General features: G+C 41.2%; 1 protein-coding gene across 2 annotated transcripts in view; it reads left to right on the top strand.

Annotated features, from left to right (window-relative positions):
* Positions 1-2,550: 2,550 nt before the first annotated feature.
* Positions 2,551-8,705, top strand: part of TTC29 (tetratricopeptide repeat domain 29) — a 265,274-nt gene continuing 259,119 nt past the window's right edge. For both annotated transcript variants that reach the window (XM_021716824.1, XM_008066516.2), the window contains exons 1-2: positions 2,551-2,726; positions 3,278-3,324. The gene's annotated coding sequence lies outside the window, so the exon portion shown is untranslated. The remainder of the gene's footprint in view (positions 2,727-3,277; positions 3,325-8,705) is intronic.

Below are 8,705 nucleotides of genomic sequence, written 5' to 3'. Positions count from 1 at the left end.
ACCTTCTAAACTCTTAAGGGAAATGATGGTTAACCTAGAATGTTCAACCCTGCCAAATGACCATAGTAAAAAATACATTGTCAGACATGAAAGAACTTAATAATTTATCACATATCTTCATCCTTCAGATAATATTTGGGGGGTGTGTTCAGTAGAACACCTGAGTAAAACAAGAATGATTCTGAATAATTTTCATATTGCAATTGACGATTGGGATATCAAAAACACTTTGAGAACAATTATGGAAAGAAGTTAAGATGTATTGGCTTCCATTAGGGCATTACCGTTTGCTCCTTGGGGAAGGTGACATAACCTAAAAACCTTTCTCCAGAGCAAGATCAGAACAGGGCACTCTAGATATTATAGTCAGTAATAATATGCAAATGAGCAACTGCATCATCTCCCCTTCCCCCTCCAACTCTAGGTGGGGAAGGGAGAGAAATCAACTGGAAGAATTATATAAGCAAGAATCAGTTAGAAGAACCTCTCTATTGTGTCATTCATTCCATTGATGCAAAAAATATGTTTGAGCACATACTGCGCACAAATACGTATGCTATCCCAGGGAATTCAGGAAAAAAAAAAAAAAAAGACAGTCTTTTAAGGAGCTCACAATTGTTCAGGGAGATTGGCTCATATAAGCCAAGCACCATGCAAAGTAATACTGACATAATAAAGGTAGGTCTAAGAGGAAGGAGTAGAGAAAGGGAGAGATTAATTCTGTGTGGTGAAAGATAGGGGTGCTCTAAAGTCCTCAAAGCTTTCTACAGGGCCTGAGTCCCTAATAAAGTTGCTCCTGAAACTGGATCCTTTGGTTGTAGGAAACAGTTTCCTTTTTTGTTTAAGCTAGTTTTTCTGTCACTTGCAAACAAAGTTCGCTAGCTGAATTTCCTAGTTCTAAGGAATCTAATGCTAAGCAGAAGGAAAGAGAGAATTAGTCAAAGAACTGCCAGTGGAAAAAACAGTAAGCAGGAGGAATAAGTCCAAAGAGGCAGGAAGAAGACACCTAAAAAGGCAACTAAAGGAATCTCCTGTGAGAAAGGAAGGTGTGGCCAGTATCGGTGGCTCAGCCTGTAATCCCAGCTCCTTGGGAGACCAAGGTGAGTGAATTGCGTGAGCCCGCGGGTTCGAGACCCGCCTGGGTAACTTGGCGAGACCTCATCTCTACAATAAATCAAAAAATTAGCCGCGCGTGGTAGCGCGCGCCTGTAATTCCGGCTACTTGGAAGGCTGAGGCTGCGGTGTGGCCGGAAGCGGCCACTGCACTCCAGTCTGGGCGACAGAGTGAGACTCCAACTCAAAAAAAATAAAAAAAATTAAAAAGGAAAGAAAGAAAGAAAGAAAGAAAGAAAGAAAGAAAGGAAGAAAGGAAGAAAGAAAGAAAGGAAGGAAGGAAGGAAGGAAGGAAGGAAGGAAGGAAGAAAGAAAGAAAGAAAGAAAGAAAGAAAGAAAGAAAGAAAGAAAGAAAGAAAGAAAGAAAGAAAGGTGTATGCAATTCACAAATCTCGAAGGCAGAAAAAGCAGCCAGGACTTGAACAGAGTTCACACAGGTCATAGTGGAATTGTGTTAAGATGACGCTGAAAACTGCGAGATGAATTCATGAAACTAGAACGAGGCTTACAGTAGCAGGGAATGGGGTGGAGCACAGTTACAGGTAGTCATGGTGATCATTTGAATGTGTAAGGTAAACTGACTTGGTGGACATAATTTAGTAATTTGTTGCAGCAAATTAGATGTTGGAATGAAAGGGTGATTATAGTTGTTATGCTTATACTCCAAATAGAATCGATTTATGGCTAATAGAATGACTTGCGTGAGCAGTATTTTGATATTAGGCAATGAATAAATGCGCGTGAAAGTAGGCATCTGTATTTGAGAAGTAATAAGCAACAATACTCACTCGCTTGCCTTGTAGGTGAATAGGGAAATGAACAAGGAGACTCACTTCCTTGCGTTCATATGTGAGAAAAGAGATGGAATGATGGGCAGAGATGAACAAGATAACATTTAATTAGTGTAAATATAAAATCCCGAGTTTCAGGTAAAAAAACATTTTTTTAAAGGGACATACTATACAGAGACCTTGAGTATTTAGTAGGCCACAACCCAAAACTGAATTATCTTTCTGGCGACAGAATTGGAAAAGGTATTTGTGTGGGTTCTGACTGCCACAGAGGCTGAGGAAGAGGAGAAGGAATGACTTAGCTAGATGGATCAAGCGGCATCAAGTCACGGGGATCATAAATGACAAGCTCAGCGTTTTTCCATCAATCCTGTGGACAAAAATAAGAATGTTGCATAATATTGAGAATGCAGTGCCGTGAAGGAAATCAAAGTGGCGAATTCGAAGCCGTTGGGTTATGCGAACTCATTTCCAAACTGGTTTAACTTCTGAAAGCTGACCGGCTTGAAAAGCAGCTCGGTCTGGAAGCCCCGCCTAGCCGTTAGAAGCTCCACCCCCACCAGGTTCTGCCCTTACTCCCAGAACAGTTTAGGGGCTGCGCCAATCGCGAGCCCCTGTTTAGCATAACCCCGCCCCCAAAGCCCCCGCCCCCTTGTTTCCCTGGAGACGCTCTCGGCGTCCTCTCTGTTCGCCCCGGCGGTGCCAGGCAGCCGAACCAACGCGGGAGGAGGGGGCAGCGCGGCGCCAGCACCTGCTACCGGTGGGCGACTCACTTCGGCGAAACAGGAAGCTGGAGTTGCTCCCCAGGGCCAGTCCACCGAGGTTCGTGATGGCTGGAGAGAGGCTGGCGACAGGACTTTCTCAGCTCCTTGCAGGGGCGAGCTGTTCTTCCAGGCAGTCTGTTCCCTTATCCCTACAGACCTTCCACAGTCATTTCTTCTCAGGCGTCCTGAGTCTAGGCCCGCCATTCACCTTAAGAAAGGAATGAAAGGAGGGGCAAAGAAAAGCACTCTTCTTGATCCCAGTGCACCTGTTCTTCTGAGGACAGGGGAAAATTAGCGTGGGAATAAATCTATTAGTCCTGTTAAGAAGTAGGTGGGAACTGGGCCGGGCACAGTGGTTCATGCCAGTAACCCTGGCACTTTGGGAGACTGAGGCCAGAGTTTGAGACCATCCTGGGCAACACAGTGAGATCCTCGTCTCTATATTTGTAGATGTTTTGTCATTTCACTCAGTTCATCTAAACTTAGTATTTGTTGTTTGAATGAATCTTATTCCTTGACTAGGGGCAGGGAGAAGAGGTGTTCTGTTGACTGGTTTTAAACTTTTTTTTTTCTCTTCTTTACCATTATTCTTTGCTCTCTGATTTTCAGGCTGAAGTCTATAAGCCTAGGGAGACCTTCAGCAGCCATCTGCAAATGTAAGTCAAGTGAAATGTGCCTTCAAACACTTTCCTGCTTTATTGTGATTCAACCATCAATAAATGTCAGTTGGTAAGAAATACATGATTTCTATTTATTTCAATTAGCAACCTATCTAATTACTCACCATAGAATGCTAAAAGTCTCTAAAAAGAATGCTGTAAGGGACAAACACTATATAATGACTCTTTAAACTTATGTGAATTATTTTTTGCTTTTTAAAGGAACATAATTGGTGACATTTCTTCTGTGGTTTTCTTTAAACTTTCATAGTGGAAGAGCTTGTGGTGGTAATAGAAGTTTTCATTCTTGTTGAATGTTTTTAGGAAAATCACATTTATTTTGAACTCTCTTGATGTTATATAATAAATCTGCTTACTGTGGTTCATTGGCTTTATTTCTCTCATCTCCGTTTTTACCCCAAAGATACTGAACCCTGGAGACACTGGTCAACCTCAGACATAGTCACTCCCTAAGTAGCCTCCGTCTACATAGTGGTAGGCCTTCCTCCTTTGTGTTTCTTGATGAAGGCATCTCTGGGGATAGAGGGCAGGAGGGTTACTCTTTGAAGAATTTTACTTGGGGGCCAGAAATTTAAACGCACACCATGGGACACATTCAGCCTGACCTAGCACTCTCAAACCTTTCATCCTGTGTTTCTCCATTCTCACTTGTCTTTGCATGTGGGGGCCAAACTTAGAGACTATAACTGTGATACAAGAGCCAACCAGCAGATCAAAGAATGCACCAAATCTCCTCTGAATACCAACAGGGGAATGGCTTCAGGCGGCCTTTTGATCTTTGTCTCAGCACCCGTGATCCCACATGTAGCACTGCCCACTTGCTGGCACTGGGAGAGCCGCCTCTGGGTCCTCCTAACAGACGGCTTCAGCCTGGGCTCCTGGGGCTAAGCTTGTTTTGGTCCCAGTCCAAGAGGTACCTTTTCCTCTCCTTCTCCTTTACTCACCTGAACCTAAGTAATTTCTCTTCCTGCAGCCACACCCATCTTGTGAGTTTTCATCTGTGATATTGAACGAGGAGAACCCTGAGGAAGTGCCATAGCTAATGTTGTTTGTACTGTTCCTGCTACAGACCTAGGTCAGTCTTCCCAGAACATCTCATCCCTTATTGTTGAGTCTAGGTTGGAGCTGGGACTCACCTAGGAGCTGGGAACGCTACCTGACCACACCAGGAAAATGATGCAATTCACATTAACAAGGAGAACAAAAAGCTTTCTTTATCCTATAAGTATAATTTAAACTTGAAATGACAGGCTCCCAAACATGCCTGCATTTTGTTCCCACTTTTTCCTCCCCCCACCTCCCGTTGCCTCTATAAGCTAGAATACAGCTACTTCCTTCTTCAAGAAAATTCCACATAAATAAGACTGAACTTACAAGGTGTTAAAAAAAGATGGTGATTACTTAGATAAGAAATTAATTTGTTGCAGGATCTCCTTAGATATTTGGTGTATTCCAAATATTATGTGTGTCATAAAATTCAGATTACACATTATCTACTGTGAAAATAAAATACCCTTTATGGTCAGGTATTGATTATGAGGAAAACAAACAAAAGAAAACAAAGAACAACAACCATAAAAAACCCCTTTCTCAACATACATAGGCAAGGTAGGATGTAGGGTCTGGAAGCAAGGAGAGAGCCTGTTCAACTTCCACCCTAACTCTGGGCTTAAACTCTCCAGCATAGATTGGTGGAGGATATTTTTTCCAACATGCAGTTAATAACTACTTTTCTACTTTATCATTCCGCTCTGACCACCCCTCATTCAGAGTTTGTGCCTTGAGGCTTGCCAGCAGGGCTTGCAATACTTACATTAAACTAAATTTAAGAGTAAAGGTGCTCCTGCTGCTAATGTTCTCAGATCAGAGAAGAGCAAAATGAAGGAACTGGCAGCTGAAACTTTAATAGTAGGAAACGTTGACTCAGAATCTGAAAGAAAAGAATATCGCAGTTGATCTGTGTGACAAAGAAGACATATCCCTCTCCATGTATGTCATTTGCATTTGATTTCATTGGATGCTTGTATTTTCTAACAAAAATCATCTAACTCAAGTAAACATCAAAAAGGGTAAATTTTATGTATACACGGGAAGGCCAACTTTTGTGGGGTACTCGGTGATAAGCACCTCCATGGAATATGTTTGCTAGATCAGTTTCTGCTCTTTCTGTCTAAAAGTAGCTGGATCTTCCTAGCATTTGAGGAAGTTGCAAGTGCTGTTCCTCATGGTGAAGATCCTTGTTGAGCCCTTCAAAGACTCCTGCAATTATACAGAGATTATTCAGTGCCCCAATGCCCATCGCATTATGCCTTGGTAAGCAAAGAGGGGCTCTTAGAATGGTCTTAATTCACAGGAGATAGAATGTCCCAACCGAGGAGGCAAGTGTAGTGGTTTTTCTTCTCTCACTTTCAGAATCCGCTAGGGCTAGACAGGTCAGGATTAAGAACAACTCAGCTTCACTTATCATGGGAGAAATGCAAATCAAGACCACAGTGAGATACCACCTAACTCCAGTAAGAATGGCCATCATTAATAAAACAAACAACAGATAGAAAAAAAAAAAGAACTGAGATGGCCCAGATGTTTACTGTCACATTGGAAGACTCTGGAACTCCATAGAACAAAGTCTTCTCAGTTTCTCTGGAGTAAGCTTATGGGAGGTAGATTTGGGAAAACTTTGGCATGCCCTCAAACTGGTACATGGAGTTTAACCCTATGCTGGTCATAACTTCTTATCATATGTTCTGTGTGATGTTCCCATTTAGTAAGTTCTGCTTATCCAAGTAACTCAACAAATACATATAACATCTAATCAGAAAAATAGATTTTTAAAATTATTATAAAGATATGGGGTACAATTCAGGGTTAGGTATACAAGCATTGATTATGCAGCTACCCTTGTTGATGAGGTATGCCCCTCCCTCCCCTAGCAGTTTCCCTCAACTGCCAATCCCGCCTCCCCTGACAGTTTCCCATTATTGCCAAACGCTTTCTTATAGTATTATAATTATTCAGGGTCCGCTTATGAGTGAGAACATATGGTACTCTGTTCTTGGTTTCTGTGATAGATCACTGAGTATGATCGACTCCAAATCCATCCAAGTTGCTGCGAAGTCCATGTATTTGTCCTTCTTTATGGCTGCATAATATTCCATTGTGTATATATACCACATTTGTTTATCCAGTCCAGCTTCGATGGGCAACATGGTTGTTTCCATGTTTTTGCTATTGTGAATAGAGCCCCAGCAAACATACATGTGCAGATATCCTTTTTGTAGAATGATCTGAGTTCCTCCGGGTATATTCCCAATAGGGGAATTGCTGGGTCATATGGAAGGTCAATTTCTAGTTCTTTCAGAAATCACCACACTGTCTTCCAAAGAGGTTGCACTAGTTTGCATTCCCACCAGCAGTGTAGGAGCGTTCCTTTTTCTCCACATCCTCGCCAGCATCTGTTGTTGTTTGTTTTATTAATGAGGGCCCTTCTTACTGTGGTTAGATGGTATCTCAATTTTTTTGAGGTTTTGATTTGCATTTCTCTGATGATGAGTGAGGCTGAGCACTTTTTCATGTGTCTCTTCGCTGTCTGTATATCTTCTTCTGAGAAGTATCTATTCATGTCTTTTGCACACTTTTTAAGGGAGCTGTTTGTTTTTTTCCTTTCGGTGTGTTTGAGTTCCGTATAGATCCTAGATGTTAGGCCATTGTCAGATATACAGTTGGTAAATATTTTTTCCCATTCTGTGGGTTGTCTCCCTGCTTTCTTGATGGTTTCTTTTGCTTTGCAGTAGCTCGTTAGTTTGATGAGGTCCCACATGTCTATCTTCAGAAAAATAGATTTTTTAATTAAAAATAATTTTCATTTTATTACCAAGTTGTGAAGTGTAATATATGTTTCTAATGTGTTTTCTGTAGGGAAAGACTAACATTTGCTGTTTAGACTGTGCTCCTTAAAGCTATAATTGTAGAAAAATAAGTGGGAATGATGTTTCATGGATCACATCACATCTTGATAAACTGGATAATATTCAGATTCTATTATATAAAAAATAAACCACTGATCTGCATTCCAATTTTCTTTAATTATGTACAAAAATATGTTTAGGTCAGGTAAAAATCATTTTCAGGAATACACAGCTGGCATTTCTGCACTGAATTGCAAAAGATTTTCTCTCCAATCTTAGTGCTTTCCTACTCCAACCCCTGCCATGGCTTTGTAACCCTAGAGAAATATTATGTCTCATATGGCTCTATCTCAGGTCTGACCATCCTCCCACCTCCACGTCTACCTAAACTACCACCTTCTCTCATCCAGAGCTGGCCTCTCTGCTGTCTGCCCTTCCTCTTCCTGCAGTCTAACCTCAAAAGTCAGAGTGATGCTTTCAAGATGAATGAGAGATTGGGTCACCTATATGTTCCATGGTTCTCCAGTGAATTCTTATCTCAGTTAGAGTAAAAGCCTGTTTTTATGGTAACTTTCAAGACCCTAGGTTATTAGAACACCACAAAAATTTCTCATTATCTTCTTGAACCTCATCTTCTAGTCTTATTTATTCCTTCTCCACTGGTCAGCATCTGGGTAGTTTCTAGTTCCCTGCTTATGTTTCACTCTAGAATCTTATCATCATCTAATGATCTATATATTTTGCTTATTTATGCATTGTCTTTCCAAAATTTACCTCTATAATGTAAATTCTGTGAGATCAGAGATTTTTGTCTTTTTCTTCACTGCTGCATCTTGAGCACCTAGAATAGGGTGCCTGGCACCAAGTAATAGCTCACTAAATATTTGCTGAATATCTTCAAGGCCCAGATTTATTGGGACTTACCCTAAGTCACACAGGTAGCAAATGCTGGAGATAAGAGAATTAAAACCTAGAACAAGCCTTCCAGCTGTTTGGTGAGGCTAAGGGTAGAGATCAGACCTGGTGAACATAGTAGGGAGGGATGAGGAGCCTCTGGCCTTTTGGATGCCTCTCTAATTAACAGAAGTATGGGTTCTTTTGCATCTGAGAGCCTTTGCAATATGTGGCAATTTTTCTATTCCTAGTCCACAGACATCATGTCCAGACTTCTTACTCTTTGGGATAAGGTTTGGATAACTTGATTTTGCTTTCATTGTGGCACATTGCATTTTTTCCACACACACACACACAAAGCAACAGTATCTCCCCTTCCATATTTTCTTCTTAAATTGTAACCTTGACACTCTCTCATCAATAGATGGTTCTATGTTCACTTGCCTTGAATCTGAGCAGGCTTGTTATCATAGCAGAAGTTATGCTGTATGATTGTCTATGGTAGACTCTTAAAAAGGATACCGCTTCCACCTGGCTTTTCTTTGGGATACTTGCCTC

This window comes from Carlito syrichta, unplaced genomic scaffold (genome assembly GCF_000164805.1).
Source record: "Carlito syrichta isolate Samal-C Ts95f unplaced genomic scaffold, Tarsius_syrichta-2.0.1 Scaffold308977, whole genome shotgun sequence".
Lineage (NCBI taxonomy): Eukaryota > Metazoa > Chordata > Mammalia > Primates > Tarsiidae > Carlito > Carlito syrichta.
The sequence above is the reverse complement of the archived record's forward strand: the minus strand, read 5'-3'. Positions and strand labels throughout refer to the sequence as shown.